Consider the following 22,539-nt stretch of genomic DNA (forward strand, 5'->3'; position numbering starts at 1 on the left):
AAGACCAGCAACCTGATGGCTTGAAACAATCAAGATAAAGGCGGAGAAGACCCTGGTGGACCTATCTAGGCTTGCACAAGATCGATCTTCCTACAGATAATTCATTCATCAAGTCGCCGTGGCTCGAGATCAAGCTGAAGGCCGTTAATAATAATCAGCTCTATAAGGCCTATGTTCTCAAGATATTCACAAAAAATGGAACACAAAGGCAAATAATAATTTGCTCCAAATTTGGCATATAGGTAAATCCGATGCTTCGAAAGGTTTTACAGTGGATTTCAGCTTTTTAGGACCTACCGTTCTCCAAATATTTGCAAAAAAAATGAGACACAAAAGCAAATCTTAATTTACGGCCAAACATCTGGACTAATGTACCCCAAATTTGGCACATAGGTAAATCAGGCACTTCGGACGTGTTTACACCAGGTTTTAGCTCTCTAGGGTCTACCGTTCTCAACATATTTGCACAAAAATCTTTTCACACCACTAGTGAGACGTCAAATTTCTGAACATAACAACTCAGCACATCCAGTTTCCGTGCTGAGATATCATATCAGAAGCAAACAAAGTTTTTAACCACACAAACAACAAACAGTTAAACAAAATAGACCCATACGAAGCCGAGTAATTCTACTAGTACTATATATATGGACTCTCTATAAGGAATGTATATGCTGCGTGTAGCTCAGCATTCCTACCCCGGGAGCATCATCTACTAATACTTCTATGCCTGAAATAAGTAATGGTAATGAGTGCCCTAAATGTGAACCCCCCCCCCCCCCCTCAATGGTCAAGTGTCACTTTCAGTAAAAATAAAATAAAGAAATATGGCTTTTTTCTCACAGCTGTGCCGTGACATCCTGTTGTCACACAATCAAAACATTGCACCTACATTTCTCTATAGTCTACAAATATTCAGACGTCTTCCTGTTTACTCTGCACCCACAAAAACCACCATGAGATTGGGTTGAGTAAGGAGGGCCCATTAGTGCCCTAAGTTTGGCCCTATTAGTGGCCTAAGCACAATGTTTGCAACAAAAAGATGATAGAAGTGACATCCTTCGTTTGTACATGGAGTAGGCAAGGAGTAAAGAAGTACCGGGCTCAGGGCGGGTATCAGCACCCGGCAAACCCAAGGAAGAGTCGGAGCTCAATGTTCCTGGGGGCTCCAGATTTCCATTGGTGACATCTGCTGTACGTTTGTGGCAGATTTGTGCTCTGCATGTATAGAGTGGCCCCGGATTCGGGCAGGTGTCACCTGTGTTATACTGCCAGCCCCCAAGTTTTACTGGTACATGGTGTAGACGAGGATTGAAGAAGCACAAGGCTCAGGGCCGGCATCAGCATCTGGCAAATCCAAGCAAGCGTCGGGGCTCAATGTTCCTATGGGTGGCTCAATGTTCCTGGGGGCCCCAGATTTCCATTGTTGACATGTGCTGTATATTTATGGTGGATTTGTGCACTGCATGCACAGAACGGCCCCGGTTCAGGCAGGTTTCAGCTGTGTTATACTGCCAGCACACAATTTTTACTGCTACATGGTGTAAAAAATAAAAAAGTTATAGTGCTTTGAAGGTGAGGAGGAAAAATCCAAAGTAAAGCGTTGCCCACTTGGACTTCATCACCCAAGAGCCCGTATAAACCTGGTGCCGGCCCTGACCAGACTGTAGAATTCTGTAGTCAATGTAGAATTTATATTCTTTCTGATGCAAACCTTTTCATTTATGTCAATTCTTTCTGATAACATCTGTGGACATATCGATCTTTTGGATAGCACCATCCACCATAAATGTCCAAAAAAGAATTGTGGCCGGCAGCACTTACTGTGGAGGACGCACGTCAACAATCCCCAAGGAACCCACTTGGGGGTATACATGCATATGAAAAGGAGAAGACAGCGTCCATGCAGGGTGTTCAGTTGCAAAAAAAAGTATTTATTTCGCCATTCCAAAACAACGTTTTGACCCTACATGGGTCTTTGTCAAGTACTTGACAAAGACCCATGTAGGGTCGAAACGTTGCTTTGGAATGGTGGAATAAATACCTTGACAAAGACCCATGTAGGGTCGAAACGTTGTTTTGTAATGGCGAAATAAATACCTTGACAAAGACCCATGTAGAGTCGAAACGTTGTTTTGGAATGGTGGTATAAATACATTGACAAAGACCCATGTAGGGTCGAAACGTTGTTTTGGAATGGTGGAATAAATACGTTGAGAAAGACCCATCTAGGGTCGAAACGTTGTTTTGGAATGGCGGAATAAATACTTTTGTGTACTTGACAAAGACCCATATAGGGTTGAAACGTTGTTTTGGAATGGTGGAATAAATACCTTGACAAAGACCCATGTAGGGTCGAAATGTTGTTTTGGAATGGCGGAATAAATACTTTTTTTTGCAACTGGAGCCCCCTGCATGGACGCTGTCTTCTCCTTTTCATAAGCACCATCCACCATATCATCTCATCCCCAACGGCATAATGCATTATTTTATTTTGCAAGGATAAAAATGAGAAAAAGCGTCACAGCATTGCGGTGTGAGCACGGTCTGGAGGTGTAATATATGGCCCTGAGACAAAATGAATAATGTAAGGAACATGGTCTCCTTCACAGTTCTGTTTCCACACGTCCCCAGTCGGGCAAGTGACCACGCTGAGCTATTCCATTGTCTCCAGTTCATTGTGAGCAGGAACATATGTACACCTTATGAATAAATGATTATACTACAGGATGGGAAGAAAGAGAAATGGAGGAGAGAGCAGAGGAATACACTGGGGGGAGATAAGTGTTAACAATGATTGGTATTGAGCAGTGAACAGAGGCCCCTCTGTAGCATGAAACCGCCTCCTAGTATGACATACCGGGCTATACTATCCGGCCCTGGAAACCGGCCTGTACTGTATATTGAAATAGCCATATATAAATAACACAGAAAAGCAATAAACGCCTGAGTGCGCGCTCACGTAAGACATGTTTACAGCACCGCCACGACGCAGTATACACCACGGTGCATTGCACGGATACCTTCCTGGGTAAGGGCAGCACGAGAAGCCGATTGTGCACACGGAAAATGTAATACTAACGTGAAGTCATTCCAAGAAATCACCACCATGAAAATACACTAACTGCCAAGGAAGATTTATTTAGGGACTCCAGGGACCAGATTAGGTTTCAGGACTACAAAGATCACAATGCATTGCAATTCCGAACGGGTCTTTGAATGGACATGATGCAACGTAACGGATTATAGTGCAATAACGTCCCTATAAATGACAGCACCCATTCATGTATCACACACGTCTCTGCCGTCCGTCCCTCCTCTTTCTCTCTTTCTCGCTCTCCCCACATCCTTCCACCCCCCTGTCTATGTCTGTCACTTCCTCTGTCTGTTTCTGCTCCACATGCCCCTTTTTCCTCTGTCATCGGAACGGAAATTAGAGAGACAAAAAAAAAATAATAAAAAAACAGACTTTTATAAATGGCGAAAAAAATAAAAACACAAAAGGACAAAAACAAGCAAACAAACGACACCTCTGCAACACTTAATGACTCTATGGTCGGGGATTACGAGACTCTCTGGAGTAATGTAACACGTGGATTGTGAAAAAGATTCATCGCATATGGAAGATACAAAGCTAAACGGGAAAGGTGACGTCGGTAACGCGTCGGATGGGAAATAACAATGTGCCCAAAAAAAAGAATAAAACAAACAAAAAACAACTGCTCACTCCCCGCATCTTCCAGGGCCTGCGTGGACAAGCATCATGTCAGGTTGTGGGCAGATGTGGTGGTCGTCTATCAGGCACACACATGTACAGCCCTCATTACACGCATGCACACAGATATATATATCAGACATGACTGTGTGCGCTCGTTGTCACCTACCTCCTTCATCTGCTTTTCTCTCTGATCTGTGCCTCTGCTTTCTTTCTCTCCACTCCCCCCCCAATCCCCTCTTTCTCTCAAACAGCTGCAGGCTGCTGCTGCTCGACTCTGTCAGTTTCCTCCCATCAGCATCTCCTCCTCTGACCTCTCTTCCTCCACCCCCGTTTACTTCCTCACTCCCTTCCTCCCATCCTCTCCTGGTTGGGTGTCACAGTGAATAGGGAGCCATGAACCTCTCCTTCCTCACACCGGCTGCTGAGTGGGACACATCACTGATTTGTTTTGTCCCCCCTTTTTTTTCCCCTAGAGATCAGCTGCTGAATTCGAGCCAGTACATATGGTGCCGTATACCATTTTGGAGTCACTTAAAGACCCATAAAACCTTCTTCATCCGAATAAGCCATTTTCTGTCTGCACAATGCCAGAGGCAGGACAAAAGGCCCTGAACGGGGTACAAAACAAAAAAGTCATTTGCTTCTCACAGATGTGACAAAGTATTCTCTTTTAACAGAAAATCTGACAACGGATTGCGACAAAACAAAACAGTCGTCACAGGTCGCAAAATGCAAGACATTTTTTTATTCCTTTAATAAAAAAAAGAAGAAAAGAAAGAATAAACAGTGAAAGAATAAAAAAAAAATAAACGGTGAAAGAATAAAAAAAGAATAAGAAAAATAAAATAAAGAATAAACAGTGAAAGAATAAAAAAAAGAAAAGAAAGAATAAACAGTGAAAGAATAAAAAAAAGAAGAAGAAAAAGAAAAGAAAGAATAAACAGTGAAATAATAAAAAAAGAATAAGAAAAAGAAACTAAAGAATAAACAGTGAAAGAATAAAAAAAAGAAAATAAAGAATAAACAGTGAAAGAATAAAAAAAATAAAAAAAAGAATAAGAAAAAGAAAAGAAAGAATAAACAGTGAAAGAATAAAAAAAGAATAAGAAAAAGAAACTAAAGAATAAACAGTGAAAGAATAAAAAAAAGAAAAGAAAGAATAAACAGTGAAAGAATAAAAAAAAGAAAAGAAAGAATAAACAGTGAAAGAATAAAAAAAATAATAAACAGTGAAAGAATAAACATCCACATGTCACGACTGCTTGTTTTAGTAATTTTTACACTATTTTATTTTAAATCTCTAAGAGCTTGTTCACACGCTGCGTTTTTTCTGTTTTTCACCAAGCGTTTTTTTCTAAGAAGAAAAACAGTATTTCACAGTACCAGCAAAGTGAATGAGATTTCTGAAATCTCCTACACGTGCTGCTTATTTTCTCCTTGCAGATTTGAATCATTAGGCTATGGCCCCACTATCAGTATTCGGTCAGTATTTTTTCTCAGGAGTGGGAGCCAAAACCAGGAGTGGGTGATAAATGCAGAATTGGTGACTTGTTTCTATTATACCTTTTCTCTGATTGTTCCTCACCTGGTTTTGGCTCCCACTCCTGAGAAAAAATACTGACCGAATACTAACCAAATACTGATAGTGGGGCCGTGGCCTTAATGTGATTTTTCAAATCCGCAGCGTCAATTCTTTCAGCATTTTTGCAGCATTTTTTCACCCATTAAAACGAATAAGGATAAAAAAAAACAAGGAAACGCAGCGATAATGCATATAAAATGCATCGAAAATGAGCGTTTTTCCTGCCTACATTCTGTTTTTTGGTGCAGAAAAATCTGCTGCAAATAGTCGATGTGTGCACAGAGCCCGATTCATCTTTGCATTTCCACCATTTTTGGGGCGTGAACACCTCTCAATTACTGACTTTTTTTTTATTTGCGACAAATTCATTAAACGATTTGCAACTTTTTTCACCTTTAGTTAGTTTTTGGATTTTTGCATCAATGTTTTTCCACATGTTTTAGACAAGATTTATGAAATGTAACTTATTTATTAAAAAAGTTGCGAAATTTGGTGCAACTCTACTGGGCCCTAAGTTTTGCTGATGAGGGCTACATAGGGAGCGCAGACCGCCAAGCCAATCTCAGAAGTAAGGTGTCCCGAAGCAGTAAGAACCTTTTTGTCTTCTGTCTGGACATCATATTTAACGGGGATGTATGATTTTAGTCTGCTTTGTTTTCCAAAAACAGCGCCTCTCTTGTCTATAGGTTATTCGTGGTATTGCAACTTAGACACCACCTTCTTGATTCATCATTTGCTTTTCTTGTGTATTTTTTTAGTAATTTTTCACTGATGTTTTTCTGCTTCACACTGTTGACAAATTGATAAAAATGGCGCACAATGTTTTATAAATTTGCTAGTGGCCGGCTGAAGCCCTGCTATGTATATCACAGGCGATCGAATGATCGCAGCTTCAAGTCTCCTAAGGGGACTATGGAAGTCAGCAAAAAGTAAAAAAGTTTTCAAAAATTATCAAAAAAATTTAAAAAAACACAAACGTTCAAATCACCCACCTTTTGCCCCATTGAAAATAAAACCATAAAAAATACACATATTTGGTATCACAGCATTCAGACATATCCAATCTATCAAAATATAAAATAAATTAATCCGATCGGTAAATGGCATAACGAGAAAAAAATCGAAACGCCAGAATTATGTTTTTTTGGCCGCCACAACATTGCAATAAAATGCATTAACGGGCGATCAAAACATCGTATCTACCCCAAAATGGTATCAATAAAAACGGCAGCTCAAGGCGCAAAAAATAAGCCCTCACACAGCCCCCAGATCCCGAAAAATGGAGACTCTACGAGCCCCTGAAAATGGCGACATAAGTTAAAAAAAATTTCTTACAAATTTCGTTTTTTTTTGTCACCACTTAAATAAAAAATAAAAACTATACATGTTTGGTATCTGCGTACTCGTACTGACCTGGAGAATCACATTGACAGGTCAGTTTTAGCATTTAGTGAGATGGGTAATTAAAAAAAACCTCAAAAAACAATTGTGGAATTGCAGGGTTTTTTTTTGCAATTTCACCACATTTGGAATTTTTCTCCAGTTTTCCCGTACGCTATATAGTAAAATCAATGGAGTCATTCAAAAATACAACTCGTCCCGCAAAAAAACAATCCCTCATATGGCCATATTGAAGAAAAATAAGTAAGTTATGGCTCTGGGAGGAAGGGGAGGAAAAAACGAAAGCGCAAAAAAGGAAAATCACAAGGTCATGAAGGGGTTAAACAACAAACTTTTACTCCAAAGAGAATGAAGAATCGGGGGGTTAAATGTACAAAAAAATAACAATAATCGATCTACTCTTGCTTAAGCTTCCCCCACCTCCGCAATAACACGTTGCAACGTCACAAGACCATGAAATCCAATTGCTGGTGCAGAAGTGCTGCTTCTCCCTTACAGACATCTCCACTAAGACCAATGATAAGTTACATTTCGGGATGACATGTAATTGCAGCCCCGGTGTAATCAATCATCAGCCGGAAGCAGCAGATTTCAGAGGTGAAGATATCATTTCCTGATCATTTAACACACGTACAGCTTGCTGCTCTGCGTAAACTCAATGGCAAATTTGTCAGCACCTTTAAAACTTTCCGAAATACTTTTGCAAAAATTTATAAAATTAAATGCACCCAAGGAAGTGACACAAGTGAGATGCTGACTGGCGGAGCTGCGCGATTTGAATAGGAGGCGGATGTGTAGTACCAAGCCCCGGCCACTATCCGAAGACGGAGAAGCTCGGCAAGTGAGTACTTCCGGCCACCAGCACCGATAACAGCTGATCGGCGGGGGTGCCGGGTGTCGGACCCCTGCTGATCAGACATTGATGACCTATCCTGAGGATAGGACATCAATGTAAAAGTAGTAGACAACCCCTTTAAGAGGAGATGCACCAATTATATTATGCAGTTTGTGGTTTTTAAACATTTTTCCCACAATTTCCTCCAAACCGAATTACGCATTTTCACTTGTCAGTTTCATAATTGATGTTTTCGAGAGGCTGAAACCCCCGTCTTGATCATGTGCTTGTTGCATAAGTACAAAATTCATGCAGGACATGGTTAGGAAAGTTTTTTCTACCACAGTATTTAAAGGGATTGTCCAGGAATATTTTATTTTATACTATGGGCCTAACGTGTCGCTTGCTCACAAAGGCAACTACCTGCCTGGTCTACCTGGTGGGGGCACAGAGTGGTCACCAACTGATCCTATCGGCGATTCAGCTGCTCCACGTCAACAGAGCAGCTCTTCTTCTTCCAGGCTGCTCTGTCGACAGGGGGCGTGACTGCCGACATCATGCTGATTGATAGCCAGAAGAAAGGAGATGACAATTGTTTGTTATAAGATTCTATGTAGAAGGTAAGGGAAAGAAAGAGGAGGGAGGAGCTCTACCTCGAACTCCTTCCTCACCTCTCTACATAGAATCTTATGAGCACCAACCGTCATCTCTTATCTCAGTTCTGAGAGGATCTGTCTTCACTGAATACGGATTTGAGAATTTTGAAAATGAAAGATCAGTCCAGGAGGAGAAAGAAGCAGATTTGTCTTATAAGATATATTACAAAGTTTCTTATTTATGAAAAAAGTTAAAACGACAGTTATACTTTAAGTGATTTTGCAAAGAAACAGTAAAAAGATTGACGCATCCTAATTAGTAAAAAAAAATAATAACAATAAAAAATATGGCAGACGTTCACTCAGGATTACTCAATTATCTATTTTTGCTCAAAACAAAAAAAACAAAAATGGGCAACAAAAATTCTCAAAAGTCTGGGCCATAAAGCTATGTTATAGATGCTGGTGTACCCAAAAATGTCAGTGTCTTCTTTGTTGTACTTTTTTGTTAATTTAGTGCTTTTTTTAATTTTTTTTTCTTCTGTGTATCAAAATGGACCGACCACTTCTTTTAGCCTGTTCTTAAAAGAAGTTACAAAAGTTCATTATTTTTGATCATTTATTCAGCTATTTTTCATGTCGGTTCCAGGCGGAATCAGCCTGAAAAAGCCGCCGAGTGCACATCCCCTAAGGTATATCAGGAAAAACCTGAGAAATGTAATATATATTGCCTTGAGGGTTAAAAAAGGAAAAGAAAAATGTAACTGAAACCATTAAATAAGCTGACGGATGGAATAATATACAGACGGTGAAGAACAGCAGCGCCTTGAAGGAATCATCCAGCTAAGGTGGTGGAAAGATCAACATCAGGTAATGATTCTGTGCCTGTCTGGGAAAGACATTAGTCCAAATTAAGCTAAACACATAACCTAAAAGTAAAAAAAAAAAGAAAACAAAAATAAAAGGGCAGAAAGGATGAATATATTACTAGGTCCTCACTTTTCTGTACTGGGATTACTCTATTTTGTTCAGCAGAAGACATCTTCATTTCTGCATGGTTAAAAAAGCACAGGAACAAACAAAGTGGCCATTTTCTCTTGTAAAATGTAGAAGGCATTAAAGCAGCATGATGTAGGGTCAGAGACCCTGATTCCAGGGATGTATCACTTACTGGGCTGCTTGCTGCAGTTTTGATAGAATTACTGTTTTCTCTGCTGTAAATCCAGCAGTTCTCTGAATGCTGAGCTCTGTATAACTCCGCCCACACCACTGATTGGCAGTTTTCTGTGTGCTCTGTGCCAATCAGTGGTGGGGGGCGGGGTTGGACTACATGGCAGCAGGTTTACTAGTCCTCTATTGATAATATCCTGCTGCGAAAACAGTGATTGTATCAAGCAGCCCAGCAGTGAGTAGCTGTGCTCAGAATGCTGAGCTGTGTATAAACCCGCCCTCACCCCTAATTGGCAGCCCCCTGTGAACACTGTAAGCAAGTTGCCAATCAGTGGTGGGGGCAGGGTTACACACATTAGCTGGACTGATCTACACGTGACACTAATCCTGCAGTGACAATCTTCAGCTAATAAAACACTGATTGTATTGAAATTAAAGCAAGCTGCTGAGCAAGTGACATGTTGCTGGAATCAGGCTCTCTGCTCCTACATTATATTGCTCTCAGATTATATAGCAAAAACCTGGTGACAGATTCCTTTTATGGTGCATTCACACTGCATGATTATTGTAAATGAGCATTCCTTGGAGCATTTGTTTCCCGATAACCGCGCAGTGTAAACCGGCTGTTGATCACAATGCTCGTTCGTCGGGTGAAATGATCTTTTGGTTTGCACAAAAGATTATCATTCTCGGCAGCGCATCACTGTGCTGCCGAGAACTATGGCAGCCAATGCGCACTGAATGTTTTATTATTAATTGATCAGTGCTCATCTGAAGGGCTGTCTGCCTGTGTGAATAGGCTATTAAAAGACCCCCGACTGGCAAACATATTACCGGTTGGCGGCCTTTAGCGCCCAGTTTTTCGAACAAAGATTCTGACAGCTTCCTCGATTTATAATTGCTATGGGAAACCTTGGTTTTCACCAGGGATTGCCTTTGGGGGTCGTCAGAAGCTAATTAACCAATGTTTTTTAGACTGTAGTGCTCAAGGGGAGTACATACTAAGTCATTGGATATGGTGCTCTGGTTGAGGACAATGTCTAGAATTTTTTAAAAGGAAGGTCCCATGTAAAGAAGAGGAAGGATTGCCGTAAGTAATTGTTGATGATAACGCGCCCCCAGGGCCGTGGGGTACTCGGCAGCCGGGCCTCTGGTTGCCGGGGGATATCACAGTGGCTGGCCCGGTCCGTGACCCAGGGCGGTCAGTGAAATGTGGAAACTTCTATTATTTGGGGTTTTTGGAATTATTTGTGACGCCACCTGTGGTCTCTGGTGAGGATCATCAGCGCTGCAACAGTCCTCTGAGGCAGATGTTAGGGCAGCAAATGATGGGACAGCTCCCCACAGGTGGAGCAGGCCTCAGGGCAGTGTATAGGATGTACTGGATGGTGGTGCAGGGGAGAGACGGCAGGTCGGTCCCGGAAGAAGGACGGATACTCACACAGGGGTAAGCTTCAGTACCTTTACTGGTGATGCTGCAGGCACGGTCCAGGGTACTCCAGGTAAAGGGCGCACTTCTGGACTCTCCCCAGTGAGCGGGTATAGAGCCTCCTGATCCGTTGCTTTACTCTCTAGGCTTCTGGCCTGCCTGGAGCTGGGCCTAGCTTGGTTACTGTCTCTCTCTGCACCTGCTGACCTGGTGGTAGGGCCTTCTCTTTGGAGATCACTCTCCCTGGACGCTAGGACCTCTGTGACTCCTAGCCCTGGTACTACAATCAACATTCGGTGGACCTGGGACCTGTAGTTCTCCAGGGGTTCCGGTGGTTCCTACTGGGTGTTGAGAGTCCCTGTAGGCACGGACCCGGTGTCGGGTATATATATATCGGGGTGAGCTTACTATGCTCCTCTGCCCCCTAAGTTCCACTCTCTCTTTCTCCTCGCCGTCGACCACACTCGGGGCCCTCACTACTTGGCAGCTGGCGTACTGCGTCTTCACCGCTCTCTGAGCGTCGGTACGCTCTCAGCTCCCTCTGAGCTGTGTTCCTCTCTGAACACTCACTGCTGAATCACTCTACTAGACTGAGCTGCCTGGCTCCACCTTCCCTTTATATATCCCTAACGGGCTCCCTCTGCTGGTCTGAGGTGGAAGGTGGAGGTGTATGAATGTAGTGAGGGCCTCTTGTGGAGAAATCCATCCATCCACCCTTCTGGGTTCTGTGGCACCAATGCGCAGCAGGGGCGCCACAATGACTACAGATATTGTTCTATTCATAAAGACTTTTATTTGCACCTAATAAATGGGACCATAAACTTTTACTCATACACAAGCGGTTCTAAAATATACATACAGTGCATTGTGAAAGTATTTGGCCCCCTTGAACTTTTCTACCTTTTGCCACATTTCTGGCTTCAAACATAAACATTTAAAATTCTAATTTTTTTGGGAAGAATCAACAACAAGTGGGACACAATCGTGAAGTGGAACGAAATTTATTGGATATTTTAAACTTTTTTAACAAATTAAAAACTGAAAAGTGGGGCTTGCATTATTATTCGGCCCCCTTGAGTTAATACTTTGTAGTGCCACCTTTTGCTGCGATTACAGCTGCAAGTCACTTGGGGTATGTCTCTATCAGTTTTGCACATCGAGAGGCTGAAATTCTTGCCCATTCTTCCTTGCAAAACAGCTCGAGCTCATTGAGGTTGGATGGAGGGCGTTTGTGAACAGCAGTTTTCAGTTCTTTCCACAGATTCTCGATTAGATTCAGGTCTAGACTTTGACTTGGCCATTCTAACACCTGGATATGTTTATTTTTGAACAATTCCATTGTAGATTTTGCTTTATGTTTGGGATCATTGTCTTGTTGGAAGATAAATCTCCGTCCCAGTCTCAGGTCTTTTGCAGACTCCAACATGTTTTGTTCCAGAATGGTCCTGTATGTTGATCCGTCCATCTTCCCATCAATTTTAACCACCTTCCCTGTCACTGCTGAAGAAAAGCAGGCCCAAACCATGATGCTGCCACCACCATGTTTGACAGTGGGGATGGTATTTTGAGGGTGATGAGCTGTGTTGCTTATACGCCAAACATATCGTTTTGCATTGTGGCCAAAAAGTTCGATTTTGGTTTCATCTGACCAGAGCACCTTATTCCACATGTTTGGTGTCTCCCAGGTGGCTTGTGGCAAACTTCAAACGAGACTTTTTATGGATATCTTTGAGAAATGGCTTTCTTCTTGCCACTCTTCCACAGAGGCCAGATTTGTGCAGTGTACAACTGATTGTTGTCCTATGGATAGACTCTCCCACCTCAGCTGTAGATCTCTGCAGTTCATCCAGAGTGATCATGGGCATTTTGGCTGCATCTCTGATCAGTCTTCTCCTTGTTCGAGATGAAAGTTAAGAGGGACGGCCGGGTCTTGGTAGTTTTGCAGTGGTCTGATACTCCTTCCATTTCAATATGATCGCTTGCACAGTGCTCCTTGAGATGTTTAAAACTTGGGAAATCTTTTTGTATCCAAATCCGGCTTTAAACTTCGCCACAACAGTATCTTGGACCTGCCTGGTGTGTTCCTTGGTCTTCATGATGCTCTCTGCACTTGAAACAGAACCCTGAGATTATCACAGAGCAGGTGCATTTATACCGAGACTTGATTACACACAGGTGGATTCTATTTATCATTACCAGTCAATTAGGACAACATTGGTTCATTCAGAGATCCTCACTGAACTTCTGCACTGAAAGTAAAGGGGCCGAATAATATTGCACGCCCCACTTTTCGGTTTTTAATTTGTTAAAAAAGTTTAAAATATCCAATAAATTTCGTTTCACTTCACGATTGTGTCCCACTTGTTGATTCTTCCCCAAAAAATTAGAATTTTATATCTTTATGTTTGAAGCCAAAAATGTGGCAAAAGGTAGAAAAGTTCAAGGGGGCCAAATACTTTCACAATGCACTGTATGTGAGCTATCTAAAGAAGTAAATTCTACTTCAATAGCAGAGGGCAATGATAACTATCCCTTGTAAAGAGGTCTAAAGATGGCCATACTCCATACTTGCTGTTCCTGCTTGTGCTCCTTCGGCTGCGTCCATGATGATGGCTTGAGTATCCTGTTACGATACTGGCACAGTACTGCTGGAAACCAGTGGCCGAAGGAGCACAAGCAGGAACAGCAAGCGGTAGAAGAAGTTCTTGAAGTTAGCAAGGAGTTGTAGGAAACAACCCATAAATGACTTAGAACAATCTGGGTAAGAATGTTCAAGAGCTGGAGACTGAAGCTAGGATACTAGCTAGACACAATACTCAAGCAATGAGTGAGAGTTCCATGTGGCTTTAAGTAAGCCCAAACAGGAAACAAGATGGATTCCATAGATTCAGAATCCGCCATCTTGGTAAAGGGCAATTGCAGGAGACAACAGCAACCTCCAGTGGTAAGGAGTGAAACAGTTGCACAATTATTAAAATTAACAATATCTGCCACTAGTGGTCAAACTGTAGAAAGGAAACAGAAATCCTGACATCAAATCACTACACTAACAGAAGTGTTAATAGAAATCTAAATCACATCAATATTTGGTGACCGCGCTTTGCCTTCATCACTTCTTCTCGGTACTTATTCTTGTACAGTTTTTGAAGGAACTCGACAGGGAGGTTGTTCCTAATATCTTGGAGGACTAACCACAGATCTTCTATAGATGATGCTTCTGTGCAAATCCTTATTTCTCTTCATCTGATGCCAGACTGGATGATGTGAGATCAGGGCTCTGTGGGGCCAAATCATCACTCCCAGGACTCGTTTTTCTTTACACTGAAATATTTTTTTATCACATTGGCTTTATGTTTGGGGTAATTTTTCGGCTGCAGAATAAACTTGAAGACAATCAGACTCCTCCCTGATAGTATTACATGATGGATAAGTGTCTGCCTGGGTTTCTCAGCTTTGAAGACACTAAGAAACGTGCAACGTCGAGAATCATAGGCACAGTGGTCGGTGAAGTAAACTTAGTGCAGCAGATGAAAGACACATCAAGCTTACATCCCTTCGAAATAGGAAGAACTCCAGCAGTGCCATCAGCTCAGATATAGCAGCAACTAGTGGGACTCAGCTACACCCAACTACTGTTCGGAGAAGTCTAGTCAGAAGTGGTCTTCAAAGAAGAATTGCGGCTAAAAACCAAACCTTCTACATGGAAACAAAGACAAGTGACTCAATTATGCAGGAAACGATAGGAACTGGGGGTAAAACAATGGCAGCAGGTGCTCTGGACTGAGGAATCACAATGTGAAATATTTGGCTTTAACAGAAAACAGTTTGCTCCCGAAGGGCTGGAGAGCGACGCAATAATGAGGGTCTGCAGGAACAGTTAAGTATGATGGAGTTGGATATTTGGTCAAGATCAATGATGTCCTCAATGCTGAGAAATACAGATACTTATCCATCATGTGATACCATCAGGAAGGTGTCTGATTAGCTCCAAATTTATTCTGCAGCTGGATAACGACCCCAAACATTCAGCCATGTCATTAAGAACGAACTTCAATGTAAAGAAGAACAAGGAGTCCTGGAAGTGATGATTTGGACCCACAGAGCCCTTATCTCACATCATCCAGTCTGTCTGGAATTATATGTAGAAACTGGAAGATCTGCACAAGCAACATACACAGAAGATCTGTGGTTAGTTCTCCAAGATGTTTGGAACAAACTCCTGCCGAGTTCCTTCAAAATCTGCGTACAAGTACAAGTACCTAGAAGAACAGATGAAGTTAAAGGTCGGTCACCAAATATTGATGTGATTTAGATGTCACTTGTTATTTCACTTTGATTTTGCTAATTGATAAAAATAAACTATTAGCACTTCTATTTTATACAGGATTGTTTGGCATTTTTTCCACACCTGCCTAAAACCTTTGCACAGCACTGTAGATATTAAATATTATCTAACAGCATTTTATATGCTATCGTCCAGACACCATGTACCTTCTTCAATTTGTTCTGCTTGATTCTCATGTATAGTCATATTTATTAAATTGTTGAAATCTAATGATACATATAAATTATAAGTCTAGTCTACTCTGGTGGTACTCACAAGGACATTGTGAAATATGTCAAACCAATGACAAAGTTTTTGTATTTTTTATGAAGGCAAGAAAATCGGTCAGAACTTGAGTCCTAAAAGATCTCTTAGCGGAGGAAATGTCAATGAAACACTGGTTCATCAGAAGATATCTACTCAAAAGCATCCCCAATAAGAAGCAGGAACAAAGTGTTAACGTATTTAAAACTTTGCTTCTTTGATGCTTAACAGTAAATAAAAGTCTCCATCATTTTTTTTCGTTCAGCGGAGGTTGATTTACATTATTACAAGCCAGTATGAAAAATATAGTAGGAAGGATTGGTCCTGGAATACGGTAGGAAGGATCGGTCCTGGAATACAGTAGGAAGGATCAGTCCTGGAATACAGTAGGAAGGATCGGTCCTGGAATACAGTAGGAAGGATCGGTCCTGGACAGATTAGACGATGCTTATTTGAGTAATTAGCAGAAACAAATGGGTTTCTACTGCCCCAATATGCTGACAACATTATATGAGCTGCAGATGGGAGAACATTGGGCACATGGCATCCTACTATTTCAATGAATATTAAACAAGGCATACGCAGGGTGAAGCTCTAGAGAAACACCTGAGTCCCATCCAACCCCACGTGTCTATTCCAGCACAGTAGGGATCCAACACTTCTTTTTACTGGAGATGTTAGATTTGTATTTCAGCAATAGTTAAAGGGAAGATGCCATCCAAAAATATTTTTTTTCAACAATTGAAAAAAATGTAAAGTATTAATGTTTTAATTGTTTTTTTAAATGCTATCATTTATTTTTAATGTACTAAAATATGAAAAATAATTTAAAAAGGTTTGATATTTTCCACTTTTAAATACTAGAGGTAGCAACTGCTGAAATGTGCCATGAAAACCTAATGTACTACTAGCTCGCATTACGACTGAAGTAAATGTGGGCAGGGTCTGCTCACATGTGTGTGATGTCACTGCACCCCGCCCTTTCTGGGTGTTTGCAAAAGGATAAGAGAGGATGAAGTTTAGATCACAGTGCGGAGCCATTTTATTGGTGACTGCCAGTGATACTGACAAGTAGTGTCACAGAGGATGGCTAGCAGCGCTGATTCTGTCAGTTAGTGCTGCTCGCTGTATCATAAGCTGGGGTCAGATACGTGGAGTGTATAACGTGCTCCGATTAGATACGCTTAGAGTAACACACGCTGGGATTAGATACAGGGCTCAGTGTAGTGTATCACATGATGGGATTAGATATTGGTCTCAGTGGAGTGTAACACACAGGATGGGATTAGATCTAATGTACGTAATGTGTGACCCGATATGTCTACTTCTATGTGAGCAGTAGTGTAATGTGACCCTGCTCCGTCCACTATATTACTACTCTCATAGAAGTAGACGGAGTGGGGTCACACATTACGCCACTGCTCCCATAGAAGTGGACGGAGCAGTGTCACACATTACACCACTGCTCCTATCGAACTGGACGGAGTGCAGTCACACATTACGCCACTGCTCCCATAGAACTAGACAGAGCGAGGTCACACATTACACCACTACTCCCATAGAAGTCGATGGAGCGGGGTCACGCAATACACCACTGCTCCCATAGAAGTGGATGGAGCGGGGTCACACATTACACCAGTGCTCCCATAGAAGTGGGCGGAGCGGGGTCACACTTTACACTACTGCTCCTATGTAAGTGGGCGAAGCGGGGTCACGCATTACACCACTGCTTCTATAGAAGTGCATGGAGCGGGGTCAAACATTGCACCACTGCTCCTATAGAAGTGGACGGAGCGGGGTCACACATTACACCACTGCTTCTATAGAAGTGGGTGGAGCGGGGTCACGCATTACACCACTGCTCCCAAAGAAGTGGATGGAGCGGGGTCACGCATTACACCACTACTCCCATAGAAGTGAACGGACCGGGGTCATGCATTACACCACTGCTCCCATAGAAGTGGATGGAGTGGGTTCACACATTGCACCACTGCTCCCAAAGAAGTGGATGGAGCGGGGTCACGCATTACACCACTGCTCCCATAGAAGTGGACGGACCGGGGTCACGCATTACACCACTGCTCCCATAGAAGTGGACAGAGCGGGCTCACGCATTACACCACTGCTCCCATAGAAGTGGACAGAGCGGGGTCACGCATGACACCACTGTTCCCATAGAAGTGGACGGAGTGGGGTCACGCATGACACCACTGTTCCCATAGAAGTGGACGGAGCGGGGTCACACATTACACCACTGCTCCCATAGAAGTGGACAGAGCAGGGTCACACATTACACTACTGCTCCCATAGAAGTGGACAGAGCGGGGTCACACATTACACTACTGCTCCCATAGAAGCGGACAGAGCGGGGTCACACATTACACTACTGCTCCCATAGAAGTGGACAGAGCGGGGTCATACATTACACTACTGCTCCCATAGAAGTGGACGGAGCGGGGTCACACATTTCTAAGGGAGTAGTAGTGTAAGGAAACTTCTCCAACTTCCAACTGCAACCTCTGCACTTCCTATAGCTAAACGCCTGTTAGGTCCTTTAAATTGTCAGAAGTGACTCATATTCAGTGCTAAATTGTGATCCATTTATTAGGCACAAAATCTGCCACAGGTTTCCAGCTTAAAGGCATTGTCTGTTTCATAGTTTTGCAGTTTTAAGGTTGATAGAAGACACAAGTCCATAAAGTTCAACCTAAAACTTAACATGTTGATCCAGAGTAAGGGAAAAACCCATGGAGAAGACACTAATTGCCCAATGTTATGGTAAAAAAATCCTTCACAACTCCACAAATGACAAGCATACAAGTTCCCTTAATCAACATCACACAGTAAAGAATCCATAGTCCCACTGCACTTATAATAAAAATTCCATAGTCTCACTGCTTGTAAAGGAAAGAATCCATACTCTCACTCCTTATACAGTAAAGAACCCATATTCTCAATGCTCAAACAGTAAAGAATCCATAGTTTCACTGCTCGTACAGTAAAGAATCCATAGTTTTACTTCTCTTACAGTAAAAAATCCATAGTTTCACTTCTCTTGCAGTAAAGAATCATCCATAGTCTCACTGGTATTACAATACAGAATCCACTGCTTGTATAGTAAAGAATCCATAGTCTCACTGCTCGTATAGTAAATAATCCATAGTCGCACTGCTTGTACAGTAAATAATCCCTAGTCGCACCGCTCTTATGGTAAAGAATCAATAGTCGCACTGATCTTACTGTAAAGAATCCTTAGTCTCACTGCTGTTACAGTAAGGAATCCATAGTCGCACTGCTCTTACTGTAAAGAATCCATAGTCGCACAGCTCTTATTGTAAAGAATCCCTAGTTTCACTGCTCGTACAGTAAAGAATCTCCATCTTTGATGATGATTAGACCTTCTTTCCTCCTCTTTCACTCCTGATTTATTGACAGGTTGGATTAGCAGCATTGTCGTGCCACTTCCCCAGACTGTGCACTCACTAGTGCTGCAAGCAAAGGCAAGTTTTCATCTGCAGCATTGGAGGAGCATAGGGGCACTAAATCTAGCCAGAACAATAGCAGATGTTATAACCTTCAGAGCAGCACTTCCAAGCTGTATTGGAAAGAGCTTGTAAGCGCTGTACTCCTTGCCTAGGAAACCGTTCACCGCTGCAATTTCTCAGGCATCGGCAGTTTCCTAAACATGGAGGGCAGTGCTTACAAGCTCTTTCCAATAAAGCTTGTAAGTGCTGCAATAAAGACTATAATCTATCGCCGTTAAAATTCCCTCAAGTCTTGAGAGCGGAGAGGATTTTTAATAAGAAGAAAATTGCTAAATTGCTTGTTACTACAAGCACTTTGCAATTTTTCCGATTTAATATAATGAGAATAATCCTTTAAAGGGATTGCCAACTACTCGGACAATCCCCTTTTCAATTATTATGTGTCAAATAAAGACACACATAATCACCTGCAGTGTCGGTGCTATTCCAGCATTGTCATCGCATGGTCTTTTGGGGCTCCATGATGCTTTTATACCACAAGAGCCCTGCAGTCAATCAGTGGCCAGTAATGGGCCACTTCACGCTCACTACCTTCAGTCGAAACTGCGATCCAGGGGTCACGTAACTTAACAACGTCACAGTAGACCCAGTGCTGACGTCGCTGGAATGGCGCCGGCACCGGCTGTTTTTATTTTACATGGGTGAATACAGTAATTGAGTGCAATACAGTGTTTTTTGAGCTTTTGGCTGTGACTTCAGCCCCTCTATGCATGAAAGTTGTACGTAAATACCTAAAAGCATTGCCTAATTAAAGAGAAGATGAAGCACCGTGATCAATGACTATGGGCTCCTCGCTCTACTTAAACTCTTCTGTTGTCCAGAAACCATGTCTTCCGGGATGTACTGCTGGCGATAATTAACGATGAAGCCATCAGTCTCTCTCTTACCCATTAGTGTGACAAGATGGGACAAAGAACCTACGCTGGGAGCTCGCGCTTCCCCTTTGAGAATTACACAATGTCAGGGAAAAAAAAAAATTAAAGCCTTTGGATTCGTTCTGTTCCACAGTTACCGACAGTGACAAATAGAAGAGGACGATGTCGCGCAAGGTGACACCGAGATAATTGAGCATGGATGACACGGTCACGCGCACAGGAAGAAAGATGCTTGACCATCTGTGCTTCAAAAAACGACAGAAATGAAACCTAATTTTGCAACTGGGGAATGAAATGAACAGCAGGAAGCCACAAGCTCATCCACTGGTTACGCCGGTGACGCACAACGCAGCAACTGTGACCGAAGATGAGTTTTTGGTAAATTTAAGTTAAAAAAAACCCCCTCAGTCGACAACTTTACCTTTCTGAAGACCCTGATCCTGTCTGGTCTCGTCACCACTTACATGTCGCTCTCGCATGGCCTTGCGCTGTTAGTGACCACAGCTTCCTCTATTTCTTACCGGCAGCCCACCCCCTGCGCCTGCAACAATGACATCCTGAGAGTGTCAGGAAGCGTGAAACAATGAGAAAGGAGGGGAGCAGCAGCACCGTGTGTCTGCGGCACAAACATCCTGCCGTTACCATGCTCCCCAATACGACCCCCCACCATTATTAATGCTGCACCTAATGGAGCTTTCTTCCCAGCAGCGCAATTCCCAGTCGACGCTCTCAAGGGAAACATTGCTCTATAGTAGTTTAATAATAACCGCTTCATCGAGCCGGATAAGCATTATCTCAAGCTACGAGCATCATTCCACTGACAGTACTATTAATAACCATTTGTTGGTTCCATATTATGGGTATGTTTTATCAACTGGATATATTTGTAGATATATATATATATATATATTTTTTTTTTTTCATAAATTACTAATCATTTTTGATCTCTGCACTTGGCTATCTCCGTCAGTCCCATTGGGAATGATTACTGTGCCAAATCTCCATTGCAATCGGGCATTTCCGAACCTTGGTCTTGGGATTCGTAAGGTCAGGAGGAAGGGTGCAACGCACTTGAAACCGGCTATGCACAATGTTTTATCGCGGATATTTATCTGACCTTTTAACCATTATTTTGGACTTTGTATTCATCAACAAAATAAAGAAGCTTTGTTTGTTCGTGAAGCCGGAGTATCCATTTTCTGCATCAGTAAGGCTCCCAGAGGTCAGACCCCCACTGGGGTGGGCATATGGATGATTTGTCTCAAGTGGAAAACCTATTTCACTTCAGCTTTGCTTTGAGCTACTCTATAACAGCTATGTCTGCATTTGTTCCTTCTGCCCCTGCTTCTGTCACCAGGGGGCGCCACACCTTCATTGCTTATGAGGTGGGGTGACAATGCAGGGACTAGTCGTACTGTCCAGGCAGGGAACTTGTGGGTTAATTCCTCTGAGCCTTGAGTAGGGTCTTCCCCTATATATAAACCCCTAGCTTTCTGCTTCCAGTGCCAGTTATAAGCGCTACTTGGTGGTTCTCGCCTTTTACTCTGCTTCTGTTCAGCTAGTTTGTTTCCTGTGACTATCCTTGGCTCATATTTTGACTATTCTACTGCCTGATAGCTTTCTTTCTGACCTTCCCCTGCCTGACTGCTCCACCGGCCAGCAGCCATTCCATGGACTCAACCCAGGGGTCCCTGCATAAGTCCAGATCCTTGTATAGATGTTAGAGAGAGAAGACCAAGGTCCGACTGGGATCTACTAGACGGAGAGGCTAATATAAAACCTGTTCGGGAAAGTCCTTTTAAGTGCTGCCAGTCTTCCACTGACAGAGCACCGTTACGTATGCCAAATTACCACTTATACTAATGGCCTCTATTTCCTGGTCACCTGTAGCGTTGATGCCACTCAGCTAGTGATTGGCGTGGGGACCAGGTAGTAGCTAGTATGGGAGCTGTGGGGGATTGGTGAGGGTTAATTTTGATTCATGTAGTTTTTGTTAGTACCACGCTGAGCCCTATTACAAATTATTTTTACTCCTTTAAATTATGCATAATTTTCCGATGATACTTTACTTTTTAATGGGTCATTCTCATCCTCATAAATGTATGTTGTCAGATAGAGCTCATAGAAACAAGCACTTTTGCAATTTATTGCTTATTAAAAATGTCAGCCATTCTTGAAATATTAACACTTTTATTTACAGCTCGTTGCCTTGGATACCGACCACTGCTGCCGTCTAGCTTTTAAGCACTAGGCTGAAGTTGACCGGGATTAGAAGGTAACAGCGCGCCCCAGCTTCCAAATAGAAAAGAGCCTGTAAGCACTGCACATGTTTTGCTGTCTAACAGGTGGTCGGTTACCAAGGCAACAAGCTGTAAACAAAAGAAAAATGTAAACATCTCAAGAACGGCTGAAAATTTTAATAAGCAATACATTGCAAAATTGCTTGTATTCAAAAGCTATATCCAATAATGCCCATTTATAAAGAGAGGGAATAACCCTGTATGGTAAAAAAAAACCTTAGAAAAAAGTAAATTGTAGACCTTTCGGGTATAAAAAGTATCCAGGGACCATTAGTTTATGTTGTAACTGAGACAAAAGTGTTTTTAATAATCCTTTTATAGTTTTGAGCTGAGAATATGCACTAAATACACTTGTGAATAAATGCTGGTGTTTTAGCATGTAGCTTTTTTTCATGCATATTATATGGACTAGTAGTAGGCAAGCCTTCAGTCCACAACATCGTCATCTCATTATCCATTACATTAGTACAATTTTAAACAATTAGGTGAAACAACACCAG

General features: G+C 42.2%; 1 protein-coding gene across 6 annotated transcripts in view; it reads right to left on the bottom strand.

Annotated features, from left to right (window-relative positions):
* The window catches only part of SIPA1 (signal-induced proliferation-associated 1), a 120,611-nt gene that overhangs the window by 79,104 nt on the left and 18,968 nt on the right, over positions 1–22,539 (bottom strand). Inside the window, exon 1 of one of the 6 annotated variants that reach the window (XM_073658362.1) lies at positions 20,161–20,325. The exons of 2 other annotated variants lie outside the window; for them this stretch is intronic. The gene's annotated coding sequence lies outside the window, so the exon portion shown is untranslated. Of the gene's footprint in view, positions 1–3,884; positions 4,067–20,160; positions 20,326–22,539 lie in introns of those variants that run through there. 3 more of the 6 variants (XM_073658366.1, XM_073658361.1, XM_073658367.1) reach the window with 3 other exon arrangements.

This window comes from Phyllobates terribilis, unplaced genomic scaffold, assembly GCF_046119375.1.
Source record: "Phyllobates terribilis strain yellow unplaced genomic scaffold, ASM4611937v1 Scaffold_13__5_contigs__length_258822181, whole genome shotgun sequence".
Taxonomy (NCBI): Eukaryota; Metazoa; Chordata; class Amphibia; order Anura; family Dendrobatidae; genus Phyllobates; species Phyllobates terribilis.